Source organism: Globicephala melas, chromosome 13 (assembly GCF_963455315.2).
Source record: "Globicephala melas chromosome 13, mGloMel1.2, whole genome shotgun sequence".
Classification (NCBI taxonomy): Eukaryota; Metazoa; Chordata; class Mammalia; order Artiodactyla; family Delphinidae; genus Globicephala; species Globicephala melas.
This window is the reverse complement of record NC_083326.1, coordinates 66,152,817-66,176,596: the sequence shown is the minus strand read 5'-3', so window position 1 is coordinate 66,176,596 and position 23,780 is coordinate 66,152,817. Positions and strand designations below refer to the sequence as shown.

At 46.3% G+C, this 23,780-nt stretch overlaps 1 long non-coding RNA gene across 1 annotated transcript in view; it reads left to right on the top strand.

The window, feature by feature from the left end:
* Positions 1-20: 20 nt before the first annotated feature.
* Positions 21-23,780, top strand: part of LOC115855497 (uncharacterized) — a 34,753-nt gene continuing 10,993 nt past the window's right edge. Inside the window, exons 1-3 of the long non-coding RNA XR_004040465.2 lie at positions 21-142; positions 16,041-16,348; positions 20,131-20,344. This is a non-coding gene — a long non-coding RNA (uncharacterized lncRNA). The remainder of the gene's footprint in view (positions 143-16,040; positions 16,349-20,130; positions 20,345-23,780) is intronic.

The window sequence follows — 23,780 nt, the reverse complement described above, 5'->3', positions numbered from 1 at the left end:
CATCACTCTACCCTGAGTCAGGAGAGGAACTCAGCCAAGCGAAGAGAGGCAGAAAAGTTCAGGTTGTGCTTAGCAGTGGTTCAGCTTGAGACCTGCACTGTCTGCATCCCCGGGGCCTTTCATCTCTTCTGTTTCCATTTGTGTGAGTACAGAAAGAATAATTTTGTCAAGAGGCATCACTGGGGGTGGGGGTGGGGGCAGGGAGTTTAGAATCACAGTGACTAAGGCAGAACCACTTAGGGAGAACATGCTAGCTACACAACCAGGAGGAACTTGAGACCGTGGATGGGGCACAAATCAGAGCATCCAGGTGGAAGCAGCTCTTTATACCCATTCTTGAAAAAGGGCCTTTGTAGTTTATACGTGTTTATAAACACTGACTCTTTTTTTTTTTAAACATTGTAACTTTGCCAGGGTCAGATCAGTCACATACCTTTGCTTATATTTGGGGTTTGGGGTGTCATATATAGTAGGAATAAGTAGGAATACAGAAGGGGTCTCTTTAGTTGGAAACACATGTCTTGCAGACACATTGAGATATCTGCTCAGCTATATTTAATAGTCTGGCCTTTCTACCAGCCCTGAGTTCCTATAGAGGAAGTAAAATGTTTGCCTTTCCCCCCCCCCCGCCACCCCCACCCTGTGGGAATTCCATCTGCAGCCGTTTATATCCATCATTAAACCTCACCACATCCATAGGACTGAGACCTTCTGGAGTTAGGCAACACAGCTCTCTTCCTGTTTGGCTGACAGCTCCAGTTCCCAGGCAGCCTCAGTAAACTAAGAGATAGAGCAGAGTGATTTGCCAAGATTACCTTGTGACTCAGGCAAATCTCAAAATAGAAATGGGATACTGTTTGGATCTGAGGGCTTGCATCTTGCAGGCAGTAATTTAGGGAGGAGGGAAAAGAAGAAAACTTTACTACATAAATGTCAAAAGTTTTCTCAAGGAAGAAAGCTAATGTCAAACCAACTAATCTGAAGTGAATTTGGATTCACTACACTCAGATTTCAGACATGGAAAGGACAGAAAGATACATTTAGTTTACTCTTTGGAGACGTTTGCTGACAATGTTTGATTCCTTCCATCCATTAAATAAGACATGTTGCTTTGTTTTTGCAATCACTCTCCTAACTCCCCACACAAGCTTGTGATCCTCTGACTCCTGACTTGGTGTCCACTGGGAATCACACCATATGGAGTCTGTAAATTTACTCTCACACCCACACATATATACACAGATACGCCAAAATTTTATAACTTAATAATTCTAACATAATATTCAGGTGTCTTTTTAATGCTTTTATTAATTTTACAAAAATTTTAAGAACCTCCTACAACTACATGCTAGATATAGTTCTTTTTTTTTCTTTTAATTTATTTTATTTATTTATTTTTGGCTGCATTGGGTCCTCGTTGCTGCGTGTGGGCTTTCTCTAGTTGTGGCGAGTGGGGGCTACTCTGTTGTGGTATGCGGCCTTCTCATTGTGGTGGCTTCTCGTTGCGGAGCACGGGCTCTAGGCGCACGGGCTTCAGTAGTTGTAGCATTCAGTCTTAGTAGTTGTGGCTCGCAGGCTCTAGAGCGCAGGCTCAGTAGTTGTGGCGCATGGGCTTAGTTGCTCCGCAGCATGTGGGATCTTCCCGGACCAGGACTCGAACCCATGTCCCCTGCACTGGCAAGCGGATTCTTAACCACTGCACCACCAGGGAAACCCTAGATATAGTTCTGGATACTGAGATACTGAGAATATATCTGCGAACAAAATATTTTGAAATCTCTGCCTTCATGAAGCTTACATTCTAGTTGAGAAAGACAGATGACAAATCTATAAAATGTCAAGCGGTCTTAAGTGTTATGAAAAAAAGTGAAACAGGGTAAGAGGGAGAGAGTAACAGGGTGGTATTTCACTTGCTAAAGAAAGCTTACACTATTTTCAGGGAACCAGTAGGATATTTCTACAGGAAAAGACTGAAGGGGAAGGTTCTTTGCACAGTTTTCCTTGCAGGTCCTGAATACTCTTACACCACTGCAAGAGATCTATGATACATATTTTGTTTCATTACATAAAATACATTGGCTTGAGAAAATGAGAATACAGTTCTAATTTCAGAGAAGCAGGGGGTTCTTTTGGATCCCTCAGCACCTAATCTGTTGCCTTTGTATGCAGTGAGTGCTCAATTATTGTCTGATGAAATGCTCCTCTTTAGACTTTGAACGGCTACTTCTGCTGGATTGTAATACTCTTCCTTCTGATTACAATAGAGACAGGCTGTACTCAGACCAGCACTTGTACCGTTTTCAGTTTATCTACTGTGCCTATGTAGGGGTGCCAGGACTTCCTCCTCAGAAGCCCAAAGCTTCTTTACCTGTTGCTGTTATCATCTAATTTTTCTGTTTAAAAAACTGCTATCTTCCCTAACTTACACACTTTGATATAACAGCAAAACCATATTTTGTGCCGTGTGTCTTTTGAGGAACAGCACTGCCTGGAAGAGATATAAGACAGGCCAGAGGAGATTTTTATCAGCCTAGTCATCTCTGCTTTTTCTCCCTTATAACTAAGACATTTATCAGGATGATTTGATTTTTTTCGAGAATGACGGACTTGTTGCTCAATCCTTCAAAGGCATATTCTGTTATAACCGGTTCAGTACCTTCCTTCCTCAAGGAAATCAGATCAAGTTCAGAGATGTGCCTGTCATCATCATTGGTGATGTTTTGGTCTTTTCCTTAGAATACAAATTTGAACTTTGCTTCATGTGTTAGTGCAATATGTCCATATTTTTTGGCCTATAGTTATTCTAAACTTCAGATTTCTTCTGAAAATATTACTACAATAATAATGTGATACAGCACTACCCAAATAGTCACTTTGGATTGTTTATATCCTGAAGACAACGTTGTGAAATATAATCATATTTTACTATTTCAGAGATGTTTAACTGTTGGTTTCATATTAAATCAGTGCTTAATCCAGAGAGACAAAGCTGTACAGTTAATTCAGGAAAGAGCCTCCAGAGCATTTCCCAAGAAAGCTGGACAGTTCATTTTGAACGTAGAAGAGCTCTAAGGAAGCCATAACGCTGTCAAAAGGCTTAAGAATCCTTTTGTCAGCAAAAGGGCCAAGGTGTTGGTAAAAAATTCTTCGTGGTAAGGTCTAATGAGTTGACTCCCGATATTCTGTCCATATTATGTGCTGTGGAAGTGGCCACTGAGATTTTGCTGAGAGATATTTGGGTGTACAATTGCAAACTGAGCAGGAGATGGTTTTATGAAGTTTGTTAAGGAAATCATAGTCCAGTCAAAAGATCTAAACTTCAAGGCCGTTTCTAAAGTATGGCCTTCAATGAGTTAGATTATGTCCATATTAGTACATAGTTAAGTGTTAATAAATGTTTGCAATAAAGGGAAAAAGCAGAGTATGTGAGGAAAAGAGTCTAAGCTGACAGAGAATAGTAATTTTTTAAGGGTAAACAATAAAACAGCCAAGAAGGCTTGTGGATCACAGGCTACTTTCAGAAACAAGACATTCCATGTTGGGGAGATGAGGGGCCACGAGAGCAGGGAACTTGGGAACAGCAATCACATCACTGGTTTTGGGAAATAAAGGGAAGAGTAAATTCCTGAATGAGAGCTGATTTTGAGTTAGAGGCCAGTCTTAGAAAACAAGGCTTTCATATTGAGGAAAACAGCCTTCAGCGTTGAAGGGAGAGAAGTAGAGACCATAAACTTAATTGGCTGGTAAGACTAGGCTGGCGATGTTTAAGGTAAATTAACTCGGTAAGCTACAATTATGCTTCTTTTGGAAGGGAATTTAATATTCTCCAATCTCAGTAAACTGGATCTGCAGCTTTCAAAATTTATCAACACCCAGTATGAGCTTTAGCACGATTATTTAAGCAAAAGAAGCAGTGTAATTAAGAGTGCAGGCTTTGGGAAGACCTGGGTCCCAGTCCCAGCACTACAGTATGACCTTGGGTAAATTACTTAACATCAGTAATTCCAAGTTTCCTCAGCCTCTGATTATAGGGGTTGAGAATACAGGCACAAATGTCAGGATTCAAATCCCAGCTCTGTCGCTTACTAGCTGTGTCATCTTAGGGAAGCTGCTAAACTCCCTGACTCAGTTTCCTCATATGGAGGGTGAGAGAGAGAGAAAAATAGTACCTACATCTTTGGATTGTTGACATTCATTGAGCCCTGAATAATTGTTAGTTTTTAATAATGTGTCAGTTTTTGTGTCAGTAACCTCTGACTTAGAAGTACTGAGCACATTTGCTATCTTCCAGAAACTTACAATCTGGTTATAAAGATCAGGCTAACACATATGAAAATAAAAGCAATATAGGGCATTTATAAGTAGGTATTAAAGAGTATGACACAAACAATAAAGGTTTATTGATTCACTGATTATTTATTAAATGCTGTACACAGGCAGGCACTAAGCCGAGTACTGAGGATACAACAGTGACCCTAACCAGGTCCTTGTTCTTGAGAAGTTCACAGTCTTGTGATAGAGCAGGTACCAGTGGACAGGAAAAACAACGCAGAGAAATCAATGCTACAGTAGGGATTACCATTGGGGGCTACAGGGGCTCGCAGGAGGGGCATATGGCCTAGTTTCAGGAGGTCAGAAAAGGATTATCAGAAAAAGTAAAATCTGAAGGGCAAAGAGTTAAGTGTCCTTTTTTTTTTTTTTTTTGGCTGCGTTGGGTCTTCGTTGCTGCACTCAGGCTTTTTCTAGCTGTGGCGAGCAGGGGCTACTCTTTGTTGCGGTGCGCGGGCTTCTCATTGCAGTGGCTTTTATTGTTGCAGAGCACGGGCTTTAGGTACACGGGCTTCAGTAGTTGCAGCACGTGGGCTTTAGAGCACTGGCTTAGTAGTTGTGGCGCACGGGCTTAGTTGCTCCGCATCATGTGGGATCTTCCCGGACCAGGGATCAAACCCGTGTTCCCTGCCTTGGCAGGTGGATTCTTAACCACTGCACCGCCAGGGAAGTCCGGAGTTAGTGTTCTTGGCAGATCAGACGATGTGCAGAAGCTTGGCAGTGGAGGCTGTCACCGTGGCTAGTGGAGCTTTCAGGGTGGTGATTAAAGTGAGGCCAAGAAACAAACGCATGAAGCCAAAGAGGGAAACACTTGCTGACCAGGTTACGGAGGTCCCTGAATGTGGACTTATTCTGAAGGCCATGCAGAGCTAGTAAAGAGTCAGACTGTTGTCTTAGTGAGTTGAGTCAGGCCACAGTGTGGAGGATTAGAGGAAGCCAAGTCAGAGCCAGAAGACCGCAAGGAGACAGCTGCAGTGATCTAGGTGAGAAAACAGTGGGCCTGGATCCAGAATTAGGTCAGGTCACCTGGGTTTGAATCCTGCTCTGCCACTTAGTAGCTGTGTGACCTCATGCAAGTTACTTAACCACCCTGTGTCTCTGTTTCCTAACCTGAAATTGGAGATGATAATAAAATTTACCTTAGAGGCTTGTTGTGAGGATTAAAACACTTAGAACACACCTGTCCAGCTCATAGTCTGTGCTCCGTAAATGTAGGCAGTGAGGCTGAGGAGAGGCAACGCATTGATGAAGAAGAATGAGCAGGACTCTGTGACCGAGGGGGTGTCGGGAACAAGCAGGAAGACCTAAGGAGGCTGGCTTTGGTGTGGGAGCTCGTCAGGTGGTGGTGCCACTCGCTGAGATCAGGAGCCGGAAGAAAAGCAGGCTGGGGGAAGGCTGAGAAAATGTGGCCAAAGGTGCGTAACTGGCAACCAGGAGAGTGTGGGTTCGTGAAGCTGTTTCAGGAAGGAGGGAGGGGCCCACATCGCTAAACGCTGCCAGAAGGGTCAAGTAAGAGAAGAGCTAAAAAGAATACATTGGGGACTTCCCTGGTGGTCCTGTGTCATGGGCCTGGCCTCTGTGGTTTTGAATTTGACATGGGGGCAAGGGGTGCGTGTGGAAGTGCCCAGCAAGCAGTTTGATATGGGACCCGTGTTGGCCAACTAGACAGGAAAACCTGAGTAGGACCCAGGTGAGGGGGGATGAGCTAGGAAGCTACTAGAACAAAGGCAGGCTGGCAAGAAGGCACAAAGGAGCTTTGGGTGCAGCCTTAGAATTCATGAGCATGGTGAGGGTTTGTGAACTCCATGAGGCCAGGTGCTGGAGGTAAGGAAAGGCCTTAAATCCAGACTTCAGAGCTTATCAAGAGCATTCGCCGTAAACAGGGGAGGCCAGAGGTGGAGCCCAGAAGCTGTAAGCTGTCAGGGAGAGGGAGCAGGAAAGGAAAGGCCTGGGTTTGGAGCTGGAGCCATTGACCTTGGCCAGTTGCTAGGCATAGTCTAGGCAGTCATATGGAGTGATGGGCTCTGTGGGCTGACTTTAGGGAGGCAGCGCTTTTGCCGTAATCTTTGCTGTGTCTTCAAAATGTAATAACATTCATCTGTGTATTTCAGGTGTGCCAAGCCCTGATCGTGGTGTTTGCCATGAATTACTTTTAATTTATATGTGATTGTAGTTAGCATTACAATATGTAAATCAGGTGTTTATCTGTTAAGTCTATCCTGGATGTGGGAATAACAAGGTAGCTGGGAAAATATCAAAATTCAAAAGGTGGGGCACTTCCCTGGTGGTCCAGTGGCTAAGACTCCACGCTCCCGATGCAGAGGGCCCAGGTTTGCTTTCTGGTCAGGGAACTGGATCCCGCATGCTGCAACTAAAGATCACGCATGCCGCAGTTAAGCCCCGGTGCAGCCAAATAAATAAATTTTTTTTGTTTTACATCTTTATTGGAGTATAATTGCCTTACAATGGTGTGCTAGTTTCTGCTTTATAACAAAGTGAATCAGTTATACATATACATATGTTCCCATATCTCTTCCCTCTTGCGCCTCCCTCCCTCCGACCCTCCCTATCCCACCCCTCTAGGTGGTCACAAAGCACCAAGCTGATCTCCCTGTGCTATGTGGCTGCTTCCCACCAGCTATCTGTTTTACGTTTGGTAGTGTATATATGTCCATGCCACTCTCTCTCTTTGTCACAGCTTACCCTTCCCCCTCCCCATATCCTCAAGTCCATTCTCTAGTAGGTCTGTGTCTTTATTCCTGTCTTATCCCTAGGTTCTTCATGACATTTTTTTTTTCTTAAATTCCATATATATGTGTTAGCATACGGTATTTGTCTTTCTCTTTTTGACTTACTTCACTCTGTATGACAGACTCTAGGTCCATCCACCTCATTACAAATAGCTCAATTTCGTTTCTTTTTATGGCTGAGTAATATTCCATTGTATATATGTGCCACATCTTCTTTATCCATTCATCCGATGATGGACACTTAGGTTGTTTCCATCTCCTGGCTATTGTAAATAGAGCTGCAATGAACATTTTGGTACATGACTCTTTCTGAATTATGGTTTTCTCAGGGTATATGCCCAGTAGTGGGATTGCTGGGTCATATGGTAGTTCTATTTGTAGTTTTTTAAGGAACCTCCATACTGTGCTCCATAGTGGCTGTACCAATTTACATTCCCACCAGCAGTGCAAGAGTGTTCCCTTTTCTCCACACCCTCTCCAGGATTTATTGTTTCTAGATTTTTTGATGATGGCCATTCTGACTGGTGTGAGATGATATCTCATTGTAGTTTTGATTTGCATTTCTCTAATGATTAATGATGTTGAGCATTCTTTCATGTGTTTGTTGGCAATCTGTGTATCTTCTATGGAGAAATGTCTGTTTAGATCTTCTGCCCATTTTTGGATTGGGTTGTTTGTTCTTGTGTTATCGAGCTGCATGAGCTGGTTGTAAATTTTGGAGATTAATCCTTTGTCAGTTGCTTCATTTGCAAATATTTTCTCCCATTCTGACGGTTGTCTTTTGGTCTTGTTTATGGTTTCCTTTGCTGTGCGGAAGCTTTGAAGTTTCATTAGGTCCCATTTGTTTATTTTTGTTTTTATCTCCATTTCTCTAGAAGGTGGGTCAAAAAGGATCTTGCTGTGATTTATGTCATAGAGTGTTCTGCTTATGTTTTCCTCTAAGAGTTTGATAGTTTCTGGCCTTACATTTAGATCTTTAATCCATTTTGAGCTTATTTTTGTGTATGGTGTTAGGGAGTGATCTAATAAGCCCCAGTGCAGCCAAATAAATAAATAAATATTTTTTTAAAAAAACAAAATGAAGATACTACATTTAAAAAAAACTTCAGGGCTTCCCTGGTGGCGCAGTGGTTGAGAGTCCGCCTGCCGATGCAGGGGACACGGGTTCGTGCCCCGGTCCGGGAAGATCCCACATGCCACAGAGTGGCTGGGCCCGTGAGCCATGGCCGCTGAAGCCTGTGTGTCCAGAGCCTGTGCTCCGCAACCAGAGGCCACAGCGGTGAGAGGCCCGCGTACCGCAAAAAAAAAAAAAAAAAAAAAATTCAAGAGGTGGAACAATTTGAATCCTGGTATTTCACTCCACTGTTGCTGTTCATTCTCTCAGTCAGCAAACAGTTGTTGAGCAGCTTCTGTGTCAGGGGCCGCTCTTCCTTTTACCCTCAGTTCCCTTCTTTCCCTCTCCCATTCTACACAATCATACGCACTGTTCTCTTCACCCACCTTTTCCCACAGGTAACTCTATCCCATCTCCTCTTAAGAAATATCCTTTAAAGAATTTTTATGTCCGGAAATATTAAAAAAAAAAAGTTGTGATATATAATCTTCAGACTCTTACAGTAAAATGAACCAAGAAGAAGAAAAAATCCCAAACACGATCATAGAGTGACTGTGGCTGGAAGGAAACACAAGGATGAGGGGAATGAACATCTTACTACTGTGAAGCCCGGATAACAGAAACGTGCGTGTTAGGGGGGAGTCGTAAGTGGACTCGGTTTGGCCCCATCATGGCAAGACCCTGACTTCAACGATAGGAGGTTAAGTACCAGCTTCAAACACTCAATGTGTTCTGTGAGTTTCCAGTGATATTTCTACCTGGCACTTTCTTCTACATTTACCTTAATGGCTCAGCTGGAACTCAGCCATCACCGCTTAATGTTCTTGAGTTTTATGCAGTATTGGCAGCAGCTTCCTTATTGTCCTGATATTAGAAGTAGAAATTCCACCCAGTTGCAGCCAGGCTGTTGCTGCCCAGGCAGTGGAGGGGCATTTCCACTTTCTAGGAGCTTGTCCCTTTCAACACTGAGAGGCCTTTTGTCACCTTCACAGGTCATCAGATTTATGAGAAATCTTCCCATTCCCAGAGTGGTTCTGCCATCAGCCATTTTACTCTGCTTTTTACTCTTTCTTCTCTCTTGGCTATAGTAGGAAAATCTACTCCAATAAACATGACGTTGTTAATATATGTAAAGCATTTAGAAGAATGCTTCATATGTATTAAGAGCTATTATCATTAATATTATTGTTGTTACTGCCACCATCTTGGATTAGAAGCTGAAGCCCAGCCGAGCCTCTGATTTTTCTCTGGTTATGCTGGGTGGCTTAAGAAAATCCAAATTATCTAGGAATGGGGTAGAAAATACTTGGTTTCCTCTCCATTTTTTGGCCATGGTCAACCCAAAGAGCCTTAAAAAGATCAAAGTATTATCACTGTAGTATATTTACTTGTTGGAGCTTTAACATCCCCTCTCTGGATTCCTGACTTGGCAGTGGGACGGATAACCCAGAAATCTCTACATAGAATGATGCACAGCCATCCAGTGTTTACCAAACAGTAGGTCGATGTGGGACAGTAATAAACATCATAACTCACATTACTGAGCACTTTAGTGTGTGCCAAATGTGTTCTAAGTGCTTTTATATATACTACTTCATCTATTCTTCATAAAAATCCTGTGTGTAGGACTATTATCCTCGTTTTATAAATGAAGAAACAATCATAAAGAGGTTAGGTAACTTGCCTAAAGCCACAAAGATAAGTGGAAGAGCCAGGCTATGTACCCAGGCAGTCTGATCCCATAGCCTTTGCTAATAACCACCTCACTGTGCTGATAGGGAGAACCCTGGATCTGAGACGGCCCAGTTCTGATCTCAGCTCCTCAACTCCATCCTTTAACAAGTCTAATGATCTTGGGGAAATTACTCAACCTTTCTGAACCTGTCTACTCATCTGTAAGATAGGGATGGTACACTACACTGGTGCTCAAGATGGAAGAGGAAATTTGTGCCTCCTTGGGGTCCTAGTCTGGGGTGGAGAAGAGGACTAACATGGGACCAAACCATTACAATATAATACAAGAAATGCCACTGTAGAGGAATGTACAGAGAAAGGAACATCTTCCGAGCTGGGGCAGGGCGAAGTCAGAGGAGCTTCAAGATGCCAGTAATGTTTGTGTTTGGTATTGAAAGACAAGATGGGAGAGTTCCCTGGCAGTCCAGTGGTTAGGACTTGGCACTGTCACTGCCAGGGGCTCAGGTTCTATCCCTGGTCAGGGAACTAGGATCCCGCAAGCTGCTCAGTGCGGCCAAAAAAAAAAAAATTTTTTTTTTTCTTTTAAAAAAAAAGAAAGACAAGATGGGATTGAATGAGGTGGACAGAGGGAACAAGTTTCCAGGCAGAAGGAATAGCATGAGTACAGGTGCTGGAGCCTGGAAGAGCTTGGCAGTCTGTGTTCAGGTAACGGCTAGAGGATCGGTTTGCAGCTGGAGATTGAGGATGAGGTAGGAACTGATGGTGGCGAATACATTGCAGAGCGGGGCACACAAGCCTTCAGATGTCAGTATGTCCTGCGCCATCAAGACAGACACATTTTTTTTTTTTTTTTTTTTTTTTGCGGTACGTGGGCCTCTCATTGTTGGGGCCTCTCCCGTTGCAGAGCACAGGCTCCGGACGCGCAGGGTCAGCGGCCATGGCTCACGGGCCCAGCCGCTCCGCAGCATGTGGGATCTTCCCGGACCGGGGCACGAACCCGTGTCCCCTGCATCGGCAGGCGGACTCTCAACCACTGCGCCACCTGGGAAGCCCCAAGACAGACACATTTAAAAACAAAACTTAATAATGAAATTAAGTAAATTTAACAATAAAAAAATGCTCTACTTTTTTAATTGAACTATAATTCAGGTACCATAAAATTCACCATTTTACAGTGTACAATTCGGCAGTTTTTAGTGTGTTCACAAGGTTGTACACCTCTCTCTAATTCCAGAACATCTTCATCACTCCAAAAAGAAGCCTACTACCTGCTAGCAGTCACCCACCCCACCCCCCATCCTCCCTGGTCCTCATCCTCCGGCAACCCCTGCTCTACTTTCTGTCTCTATGGATTTGCCTATTCTGGGCATTTCATATCAATCACACTAAGTTTGACCTTTTGTTTCCGGCTTCTTTTACTAGGCATAATGTTTTCGAGATTCATCTATGTTGTAGAGTGTACCAGTATTTCATTGCTTTTTACGGCTGAATAACCTCATTTTGCATGGTTATACCACATTCTGTTTATCCATTCATCAGTTGGTGGACATTGGGTCGTTTCCACCTTTTGGCTGTTATGGATAATGCTGCTATGAACATTCATGTGCAGGTTTTTGTTTGATATCTGTTTTAAGTTCTTTGGGAGTGTATACCTGGGAGTGGAATTGTGGTTAACTCTGAGTTTAACCATTTGAGGAACCTATCAGACTGTTTCCACAGTGGCTGCACCTCTGCATCCCACCAGCATCATGAGTTCCAACTTCTCCACATCCTTGCTAACACTTGTTATCCCCCCTCCCCTTTTTAAAATTATTGCCATTCTAGTGGGGGAAAGTGATATCTCATTGTGGTTTTGATTTGCATTTTCCTAATGACTAATGAAAAAATGTTGAACATCTTTTCATGTGCTTTTTGGCTATTTGTTTCCCTTCTTTGGAGAAACGTTTATTGCAGTCCTTTGCCCATTTTTTAATTGGTTTGTTTGTATTGTAATAGTTCTTTATATATTCTGGATAATAGACTTTTATCAGATATATGAGATATTTTCTTCCCATCTGTGAGTTGTGTTTTCACATTCCTGATAGTCCTTTGATGCACGAAAGTTTTTGATTTTGATGAAGTCTAGTTAATCTGTTTTTTCTTTGGTTGCTTGTGCTTTTGGTGTTATATTTTGTGGGGTTTTTTTTTTTTTTTGGTGTTATATTTTGCATATGTATATCTAGCTGTCCCAGCACCATTCGTTGAAAGAGTATCCTTTCCCCACTGAATGGTCTTGGTACCCCTGTCAAAAATCAAATGACCATAGATGTATGAATTTATTTCTGGACTCTCAATTCTGTTCCAGTGATGTATATGTTTATCATTATGCCAGCACCATATTATTTTTATTAATATAACTTTGTGATTGCTCTACTTTTATTACCCTAGATGTGCTTCTGATATGTAGTACATTTGTGTATTGTGATTAGTATTTTGTATTTTCTTTTTTTTTTTTTTTTGGAGCATGTACTTCTGTGTGGATCATTTATATAATTAGTACCCTTGTCATTTAAAATAATTATGAAGTGTTTGTTTTATTGCCTTACTGTGCTGTGCTTGCTTTTGTCAAACTCTTATGTCACGCTGTTTTCTGAGTTGGTTTTTACTCTTTTAGATAGCCTTGTTTGCACTGTTTTTTCTGGACCCAGACTCATTAGCTATCAAGCCTCACCCGCTGGATGTCAGGGAATGCTGGCTGAGTTTTTTAATTCATGCTCCCAGAAACTTGGAGGACCACTCCCACCTGCCTCAGCCCAGACCCAGTACTTCCTGCCAGTTGTGAATTGAATTTCTGACCTCTTTCTTGAACCAGAGCTCTCCAGAGGTCAGGAGTGGCACCAGCCTTAGGATCTACTGTATACTTTTTTGTAAATTACTATCCCTGAGTTGTCATACTGCTGAGGAGACACATGGGAAAAAAACTATCTTTTGAACTTCTCTCGTGCTGCCAAAACAAGCACCTACAAGTGCTGTTTCCATATGCAATATGTCCCTGTCTTTAGAAAGGAGGAGCTCCCAGAGAGAATGGGACTTGTTCAGGTTGCCCAGTGACCACACAGTGCTACTAGGAACAGAATTCATCCCTCACTCCCATGGATTCTCGTCTTGTCATCCTAACCAAACACTCCTTTCCTATTGGGCAACAGAAGATAGAATTTACATTTCAGTAGTTTCCCCAGGGGAGGTCTTGCGTTTCTTCTTCCCTGCTCTTGTGAATAACCAGGTAAGGAGACCCAGTGAAATGACTTGCACGCATTGTGCTGCTCCTTAACAGATCAACATCATTGGCTCTGGCAGCAGACCTGTGAGAGGAGGGGCAGGAGAGAAAGTTCACAGCTTCAGGGTGTCCTGAGCTCTTTAGGGATTTTGGATGAGCAGAGATGCCCAGTTTTCTCCCATAACAAACAGGGTATCTTCTGTGAAACTTGGCTCTAGTGGTTATTGACCAACTTGTTGGTATATATAAACTTTTCCTATGGGAATTTTCAAACAGATGCAAAAGTCTAGAGGATAATGTAATGAATTACCAGGTACCTGTCACCCAGCTTGTGGAATTATCAATATATGGCCAATCGTGTTTCATCTCTACCCCCTTTCGCTCCCTCTCCCCACTGGATTATTTTGAACCAAAATTAGTATATTGATCAAGTTTTCAGTTTCTACTTACTCTTGAAGTGGTTTCCCTCAGATGTTAGGATATGAGCTCTCATTTAGATTGGTTTTAGCAGCTTCATTGGGCCGGTCGTTCTCTCTCTGGCAGTGTTGTTGTACTGGCAGAATCACAGGAATTTTTTGGCCTCAAACTCTGTTCTTTTGTGCCTCCCACTCCCGGTGTCCTGGGAACCTGTCATGCCTCTTCCCTGTGTTCCCAGTGCCTGGACCTCCTCTCATCAGCTCTCCCAGGTCTTCAACCCTTACGTTGGAGGCTAAGAATTTCTCTATATGAGGGTCTAGGCTGGCAGGTAGAAGGTGCTTAATAACGAGTTGTTGATGACTGACTGGATGTATTCTGTTTGGCTTTCCACTCACCTGAACCTCACACTCAGCTGTTTTAACAGTGCACTTGGTTCTGTGTATCTTAAATGAGGAGGAATTTACCTGAGCCTCGCCACTGCTTCTGTCCAGCTGCAGAGTCTGGATTGGATTTTCCTGGCTCCCCCTGCTGGCCACTCCTGGGCAGCTGCATACAGGTGCCTCTGGTGGCGTAAGACTGGAGCCAGAGCCAAGTTCTGCCAAGGGAAAGTAGAACATTGTTGTGAAGTGCCCGGGCTAGTCCAGGCAGGTCTCAGTAGGAGAAGAGCAGCTTGAGAACCGTTCTGGGAAGGGCAGCTTTCTGGGTAAGGGACAGGGAAGGTGGGCCACTGCCCACAAAGTCAGGAGGGCAGGGTTGAGGCCTCAGCACTGGAAGACCACATGGGCCCGTAAATGAGCTGGTCGTTGTGTGGGGATTGGGGCCTATACTGACAATAGAGATGGGCTCCTTCTCCCCTTAAGACAAAGCAGCCTGGGGTCAGACATGGTCACCAGGCAAGCAGAGGGGCTACAGAGTTTTATCTCAGCCTCCATGAAAATTGAGGCCAGGAGGGTGGTGAACGTAGGTGGGAGCATCCCCAGAGTTCATGGTCCCACGTGGGATACATGACCCCACCTCCTAGCTCTAAAGACAAGTAATGACTCTGTGGAACTCTGGGTGCATGTTTCTATGGGGGCTCCTCCCTCCACTGTCTGTAAATATAATAAATTCCCCACATCTGTCAACCCCTTCCATCACATTTCTTGGTTATTTACATGTATTTGTCTTTTCCACGGCACAACTTCCCAGAAAGTGGGCTGTGGCAGAATGCATCTCGCCTGACTCCAGCCAGCTGCAGGTGTCTGGAAGAGGGTTGAAGATGGTCAGATGCTAAAAGGGCAGAGCCCCTCTTCTTCTCTCCACCCCCAAGCCGCAAGTGCCAGGGTAATTGCACGCTGAGCTGAACATGGAAAATAGGCTTTTGTTCCCTTTCAGGGTATAGCGTTTCCCCAATACACAAGGAAGGGAACCCAATCCAGAAGAACCCCAGGGCATGAAAATTGCCATTGGACTTGGGCAGGTATAACTATGAAGCAGTCCTTATAATGAACTGTTTGGAAGGAATTAATTTCTGTGCAGGGTGGTGGGGATGGAGCGGTGGACAGTGTACTGCATTCTAATGGGGGAAGGCAGACCATACACTTATATAAGTATACAGTATGTCAGGGGTGCTAGGTACTAAGAAGGAAAAAGAATCAGGGGAAAGGGATAAGGTAGGAGTACGTCGTTTTAAATTTGGTGGTCAGGGAGAACAGCCCTGCTGAAGTGAGGCAGCAAGCCCTGTGAGGCAGGGGACAGCAAGTGCAGAGGCCCCGAGGCAGGCACGTGCTTGCTTGTGAGAGGAACAGTGAGGAGACCATTGTGTCTGGAGCCGGGCGAGGGAGGGAGGGTCAGAGAGAGAACCAGGGGCCAGGTCATGAGGGGCCTTGTACACTTCGGTGAGGGATTTGGATTCGCTCTGAGTGAGATGGAAAACCGTTAGAGAGAAAGCCGTCAGATGGAGCCCAGAGTAACATGAACCAACTGATGTCTAAAAAGACTCACTCTGGCTGCTGAGACTGATCACGGGGAGGCAAAGGTGGGGAAGGGGGACCAACTGGAGGACAGAGAGAGGTGAGGTGGCCTGGATGGGGTAGTAGCAGAAGTGAAGGAGCCCTTGACTTGCAGATACGGTTGAATGGACAGCCAGGAGGGCCTGCAGGTGGAGTGAATGTTGGGTGTGAGAGGAGGAGAGAGCCCGGGCTGCCTGCAGAGGCCTGGCCTGCATCCCCAGGAGTACGTGCTACCCTTTACTGAGGTGAGGGGGCTGGAGAACAGTAGGTCTGAGAGAAAATTCATCAGTTCTGTTTTTACGTTCTGCGAGTAAAGGTATCCACTTCAAATAACAGTAGATGTTTCAAAGAATAGGCTCCTCAGAGGAATAATAATAGCTAATGACATTTACATTGTGCTTTACAGTTGACAGTGTTCCCAGTCATGTTATCTTACTCTGTTTTCACGTCACCCACATAAGGGAGTGCATTTTCTTTCCATTTTGCAGGTAAGAAAGCTGAGATTCAGAAGGGTTCTGCACAAGAGAGCCAATTTTTGGATGCTGCCACACAGAGAGAGACGACAGCCAGTCAGTCTTGAAGAGCAGCAGCCAACCAACAGAGAGATGGCCACTTCCCCATGGCCTCCCGGCCCCTGTCCACAGCCCCGCCGCAGACAGGAGCAGGGGGGATGTGACAAGGGACAGACCGCCTTCCGCCACCCTCCACTCAGGCCAGCAGGGCCATGGCCACATCTAGCTTCCCTGGGAGTGGAGGCCGAGAGCTTTGAAGGAGAGCTTGACCTGGACATTTTTAAGTGAGTATTTTTATTTGTATAAACATTTTAAATGAATCTGAAAAACCAGAAGGAGACTATTCTAATTTCTGAAAGTAGTTGAGAATCTATGGTGTCCGTCATTAAGCTACCCAGTGAGAAAAAGGGCTTAGACATGGTGTTACTAAGGGCAGCTATTGAAAGATATAAAAAAGGATTCACATTTATACAGGATGAGATACCCCAATAAACCAGTTGCAAGTGCATTTTCTTCCACTCTTTTTCCATGCATCTTTTTAACATTTTTCAGATGTTACCACGTAGGCAATTTTATTTTCTCATAACCTGCTGTTTTCTCATAACCACTTTTAATATAAACATTTCCCTCTATGATATTGAACATTGTTGTAATCATTTTTAAGTGGCTGTATATTAACCAGCTATTTAGGCTGCTTTCACATTTTATGTACATCTTTGTGTCGTAAGCTCTTTAGTATCACTTTGTTAGATAGCTTCCTACAAGTAGAATTACTGGTTTAAAGGATATGAACATTTTTAGACTCTTGATAAATTCTAACAAATTATTTTCCAAAAAAGTTCTTCTATCAGTACAGGAAAGTAAGAGTGAGCCCTGGAGCCAAGATCTGCTGACTCTAAATCTCAGGCTTTTTATTCTGGGCTAGATATATGAACCTCAATTTTCTTATCTGTGAAATGAGGACGACTGCCCAGTCACAGTCACGAGAATCAGAAAAACCGTGTGCTGAATAAATGGGGGGGAGAGTTACTATTTTAATGAGAGAAGATTTGTTATTTAAAGCTGGCTGCAGGAACTTCCCTGGTGGCGCGGTGGTTAAGAATCCACCTGCCAATGCAGGGGGACATGGGTTCGAGTCCTGGTCCAGGAAGATCCCACATGCCACGGAGCAACTAAGCCCATGCACCACAACTACTGAGCCTGTGCTCTAGAGCCCGCAAGCCACAGCTACTGAAGCCCATGTGCCTAGAGCCCATGCACCGCAATGAAGAGTAGCACCTGCTCACCACAACTAGAGAAAGCCCGCACGCAGCTACGAAGACCCAGCGCAGCCAAAAATAAAATTAATTAATTAATTTAAAAAAAAAAGCTGGCTGCATAGTCCTCTTAGGAAAATGTCTTTGTTCAGATATTGGAGCATGGTCTGCCCCAACCAGCTCTTCTTCACTGTCTGATTGCTGGCTGACTTTTTCTAGCAGCTCCTACACAGTCTGAAATGGCCCTTTTCTCCCTTGATGACATGAAGGCATTTGTCACTTTGTCAGCTGGTATTTGGACTTCAAGAGCAAGCTTGCCCACCTCTTCCCTTCTCTGAGCACCCCCCCCCCCAGTTTCCCCCACACCCATCCCTACATCTCCGAGTCCTAAGCATGCTCCAGGGTCCTGCTCTAATGCCACCACCTTCTCAGACCTTCTTCAAACCATCATAGCATTTACTTTCCCTCCCCTCTCATATCTCGTTCTCTCTTGTGGTTCAGACATTTGTTTATGTGTATGTCCCATGTCCTGTCCTGCTTTGTGTGTTTAAGCTCCTTGAGAGCAGGAATTCAGTCCTTCCTGGCACAGTCGCCCACTCAGAACATCTGTCAAATCAGCAGCTGCTAAGTGCCAAGCATTATTCTAGGTTTTGGGAATACAGAGACGAATTATGTTTGCACGAACCCCATTTGCCGCAAAACCTGGCCTCATATGGGGAGATAGATCCATAAAGCGTGATGTAAAAGTAATATGTGCAGAACAGGGAGCTGGCACAGAGGAGACGGCACACAGTGATGGGGCCCTGGGACCCACAGTCAGACAGTTCAGGATTCGGGTCTTAATTCTGCCACTGCACAGCTGTGTGACATGGGCAATTACTTGGCCTCTCTAGGCCTCAGTGAGATTAAACAGTACCTACTCCACAGAGTTCTTGATGTACGTGAGGCCCCGGCACAGTTTGTGGTACAAAGCAATGATGTGAGGATGAAAGTTGCCTCCTCCTGGAGGGAGCGGGGAAAACTTTGTAGACAAGGGGCCACTTGAGCTGAATAAGATGAATAAGAGTTCTTCAGGGAAACAGGAGTTAAGGACTTTACAGGTGGAGGAAAGGACATGAAAAAGCAAATAGTTTATCATCATCCAGAGAAAAGCGTAAAAAAAAATAAACACAGGCCCTGCCACGTGTGGAGTTTGTGTTTCTCAATGTGGACACCAGGACATCCAGCAGGCTCAGGGCACAGATTCTGATTCGGAAGAGGAGAGAATCAGAAGAGAACGAATGCCCTTTAAGAAGGGAGAGGTGAGGACAGTCTTGCAGGTCCGTCCTCAGAGCCACAGGCCTCGGCCTCTGCCCAGTGTGGACTGGCCCCGGGTGGGGCACCAGGCTGAGTGCAGGCCACAGGCTTTCCCTGAAGCAAAAGTCAGTGATTTTCCTGTTGTGGCATCCACAGCGATACAAAGAGCTTTATTCAGAGGTGCCTACCTCCGCACTGCCTTGTCTTCAAAAGAGTCTTGTTTTCTTAGGACAGATTCATCTCTTAGATGAATGTTTGGCGTTTCCTTTCACACGGTTTAGCGAGAGATGCAGGTCCAGATAGACATTCTGCCCACCTCGCTCTCCCCAGTGAGCCTCAGGGTCCAACAGGCACCTCGGGGGATCCCAGAAGGGTCAGGCCGGTGGCCACAAAGAGAAGGGCAGAGGTGGGGTGTGTAAAGACTGGAGTCCTGGAGGCCTGCTGCCAGGTGCTGGGCAGCTGGCATGGTTACGGGAACTGGTGGGAACTGGTGGGGCTCTGAGGATAACTTTAGGGCGAGTCTGGCCTCACCACTCAACATAAGAGAGGGCACGCCTGTGGAATTTCCTCCTGCAAGGCCCTCAAGAGAACTGAAATTCTGAGCTCACTGCCAAAACTGGCAGCTCTCACTTCACCCCTGGTGCCTCTGAGCACAAACCTTCGGGGAAAGCCGGGAAGAACGAGAGCAGACAAGAACAGGACTCAGTCACTGACCTCATTCCCCACTTCTCCCACTCCCACATCTGCCAGCTCGCCACCTACCCTCTTCCCTCTGTCCTGCCTCCTCTGCCCCTGAACCCAAGACACATGAATGAAAACAAAATGACTAGAAAACTGGGCAGGCAGTTCTTGTTCTGGGCGCACTAGGCTCTCCTTTGTGTGGGCTCTGTAGTTCCTTAGAACGACCTTGTTTGGGGGACGTGGCATTGCACTCCGCAGGGATCAATGGATTGATCGGCAGACCAAGAAATCACAAGCTCTGGGTGTCGGATCCATTTTACTCACATAAACCGTGAGCTTATGTCCCATAGGCTGGGACCCGAATCTGGGGGAAATCTGAGCTCTGAAGCCAGGAGAGAGAGGCCCGCCCGGAGGAGCAGAAAGAGAAGCTGGTCTTGAGTGGTGGTTGGCAGACTCGGGCTGTACAGGAGCCAGCCTGCACCTGGTTTTGTACAGCCGATGAGCTTTATATTTTTAAATGGTTGGGAAAAAACTCGAAGAATATTTTGTAACACGTAAAAAGTATATGACATTCAAATTTCAGTGTCCATCAATGAAGGTTTGTTGGAACCGAGCTGTGTCTGTGCCTGGCTACTCCTGTACAGCAGAGTGGAACAGCTGTGACAGTGGCCACACGGCTCACAAAGCTGATGATGTTCACCCTCTAACTCTTTACAGAAGTTTGCCTGTCCCTGCTATTGTGCATTTTTGTGCGGGTGTAGTCTGGTGGAGGAGATAATAATGCGGGCAAACTAAAAGGGAGCTTTCTGAGTGTTTCCTAATTTGCTTTACAGGTACCAGCCCGTGTAATCCTCCCAGCAGCTGCGAGAATAAGAGCTGCACCTGCCAGAGCACACCCGGTTAGAAAGAGGTGGTGCTGGGATCTGCACCCGCTGGCCATCTCTGGAGACCCCCATGAGACAGGGCCCCTCGACCGCCCGGGGAAGGGGCAGGTGCAGCGCCGTGGAAGGTCGGAGGAGGGCAGAGGCAAACAAGGCCATGGAAACGGTAAGACTCAGATGCACAGGGCTGTGAAGGAAGAGCCTTCCAGGTGGAGGGTGTTCCAGGGTAAAGGCTCGGGGCTGGGGGCCAGTGGGACTTGCTGAGAAGGGGAGGGTCTGAGTGTGGAGCCGAGAGGCAAGGACATGCCCCAGTGCAGGGTCGCAATGAAGATGCAGCTCTGGGCCTGGGTTCAGATCCTTACCGTACCACTCAAAGCCATGTGTTTGGGGCAAGTTGCTTAATTGTAATAACAGCACGTACCTCTTTGGGAGATTGGAGGGTAAAGAGATTTATAGGTGTAAAGTGTTTAGAAGGGTGCCTGGCGCTTAGTACCATTGTTATTTTGCTTATTGTTGTTAAGCACAGGATGTGACTGCAGGTTGGCCCAAATAAAGGCCTGATATTTGAAAAACAAGAGCACAAGTGGGGGCTTGTGCTTGGGGCATCCCTAGTAGAAAGTGTGGGATTGGAGCAGGGAAATCCAGAGGAGGCAAGCTGCTGTGGAGAGTTTGTTTTGGGGACCCCCACAAGGCTCTGGAGAGAGAAAGGCAGAGACTAGAAACAGGGGGCCAGGGAAGGGGCCGGGGTTCTCTCACGTCCAGAGGATGCACCGGATGTGTGTGATTCAGCCTTGTTACAACCTTGCAAGTCTGTGTGGTCGTCCCCACTTCACAGAGGGGAGGCCAAGGCTTGGAGAGTTGCCACAGCTGTAAAAGTATCTCAGAAGCACCTCTTGAGACTGGCCACAGGCTCACAGGCCCCACCCACTCCCGGCTGTCAGTGGTCATGTTTCTTTGTAACCATATGTGCCGGGGTCCCTTGGTGCCACGGGGCCTCCCTGTGGGTAATCACTGCCCTGGGGAGGTGAGGCCAGTGCTCCTGCCTTGGCCCAGGCCATGGGGCAGTGGCTGGACAGGTTTCCTGGTGTGACAGGTCTGCCCAGAGCAAGTCGACCAGGCTGCTGGTGGTGCCAGGAACACCTTCATTCAGTGGGGGCCTAGGGTGGCTCTGGAGCCCAGAGGGTCAGTCTCAGGATGAAGAGTGTGTTCACTCACTCAGCTCTCTGGGCACTCCCTCTGGCACTGACCCTGACTTCCTCTGTGGCTTTTTTCTGCTGCCCTGTGCTGGCCCCTGTCCTGGGGGACTAGGAGAGTAGAGAGCCTGCTCTGTGCCAGCCACAGTAGTGGGCATTTTCTTGTGTATAGAGACACTGTTACTGGAGCTTGGGAACAGAGGTTCTGGAGTCAGAGGACAGACCTGAGTTTGAATCCTGGCTCTACCCGTTCCTATGTGATGGGGGTGGGAGCCGGGTGGGGTAGGGCTGGGGTAGGGTGAGGGTAGGGGCAGGGCGGGGATGCTTCCACCTCTCAGCCTGTTTGCTCATCTGCAGGAGGGGGAGTAATGGAACCCACCTCACAGGCTGTGCTGAGAATTAGGCACAGAGCTTAGCTCAGGCCTCCTTAGTCTTCACAGGCTGTTTTCCTGGTGAGGAAACCAAGGCTCAGAAATTTACCCCGGGGTTGGGGGTGGGCAGATGGTGGGGCTAGACAGCCAGAACTTAGGGCCTTCACCTTTGACCAGGACAAGAGGAGCCGCCCCGCCATTATGCACCACGTTCTGCACAGCTTTTCTCGCCACAGCCCGAGGAGCCCGAGGAGACGCCAGGCAAGGGGCCAGAGGCCTCTGCTTGCTGCCCAGGCCTCAGTGAGTAGTGCTTGCTCTGTCGTCCCACTCCTGCCAGGTGACAGATACTGTGGATAGGTGCCTGCCTGTCCACAGACGTGACCGGTGCTTTTGTAGGGGCAGGACCGAGAAGTCTCCAATGAAGACCTTGGTTCAAGGCCTGGTTCTCTGCTTTAATGCCCGCTGGGTGTCCCCAGCTGGCAGATTCTGTGGTGGTCACAAGGCTGCCCGTCCACGGGGCCTCAGCATTCTGGGCCTGCCCTTTCCTCTGACACTCACCCCAAAGGGCCCAAAGCCTCCATCCCGCACACTCCACAGAGCCCAGCAACTTACTCAAGATTTCATGTAGATGCTTAGGGTTTAAAAGAAAAAAAAATCCAGCTGGGGGAAGTGTGGAAGGCGGGGGCAAAATAGCTGAAGGGGATTAAGAGGTAGAAACCTCCAGTTATAAAACAAGCCACAGGGATGTAATATACAGCTCAAGAAATATGGTCAGTAATGTGATAACTTTTTATGGGGACAGGTGGTTATTAGACTTATGCTAGTGATAGTTTTTTTTTTTAAGATTTTTAAAAATTTTATTTATTTATTTATTTTTGGCTGTGTTGGGTCTTCATTGCTACATGCGGATTTCTCTAGTTGCAGTGAGTGGGGGCTGCTCTTCGTTGCGGTGCACGGGCTTCTTATTGTGGTGGCTTCTCTTGTTGCGGAGCACGGGGCTGTAGGCGCATGGGCTTCAGTAGTTGCGGTGCGTGGGCTCAGCAGTTGTGGCTTGCGGGTTCTAGAGCGCAGGCTCAGTAGTTGTGGTGCATGGGCTTAGTTGCTCCGCGGCATATGGGATCTTCCTGGACCAGGGCTTGAACCCACATCCCCTGCATTGGCAGGCGGATTCTTAACCACTGTACCACCAGGGAAGCCCTGGTGATGGTTTCTTAATGTAGGCAAAGCTCAAATTATGCAGTACACCTGAAACTGACATAATGTATGTCAACTATATTTCAATTAAAAAAAAGACATCCAGCTCAGTCTTTGCCTTTAAGCCAGAACAATGTTATTACTAGTATTAATGTGGGTCTAAATCATTTTGTGCTTTGTTTGCTCCTCCCGGTCTGTTTATTTTTCTCCCCTTTGTCACTCTTTTCTTTTCTACCTGTTTGGAGCTTAAATGCTATCTGTTAGTTCGGGATTTCCCTCGACACCCAGGCTGCCAACAGTCTGCCTGTGCCCTCGTGCTCTGACTCTTGCTCCCATTAGTTCTCCATTGTGCTCACTTCTTGTCTGTTTGCTGTTCTCTTTCCCCTTCTCCTCATACATTCACACTAAGGGTACAGCAGCCTTTTACTTAACCTCTGGGTAGCACAGGGTTAGGGGGGACTCAAGTTGCTGAGCTTCTTAGAGCCGCCCTGAGAGTTTTCTCCCTGCCCACATCCCCCCTTAGGTCCTAGCTTCTTTGGTCCTCTCTGGCTCCAGGTCTCCCTCCAGAGTCCCACCCCCACCTCTCACCAGCCTGGACCACCTACCTGCTCTCCCGCCATCACTATCCCTCCCTTGCCCGTTTCTCTCCTTGGATGTCTCCCTATCTGAACTCTGTGGTTAAATCTGCTTACTGGTTCCCTCTCTCCCTTTAAGCTCCACAAGGGTGTCCCATGCACCACTGTACCCCAGGGTCTGGGGCACAGAGCAGTGAAGACCAGGAGAGAGCGGGTGGGTGGATGGTGGCAGCTGAGTCTGCAGGGGAAGCACCCACCTGTCAATCCCA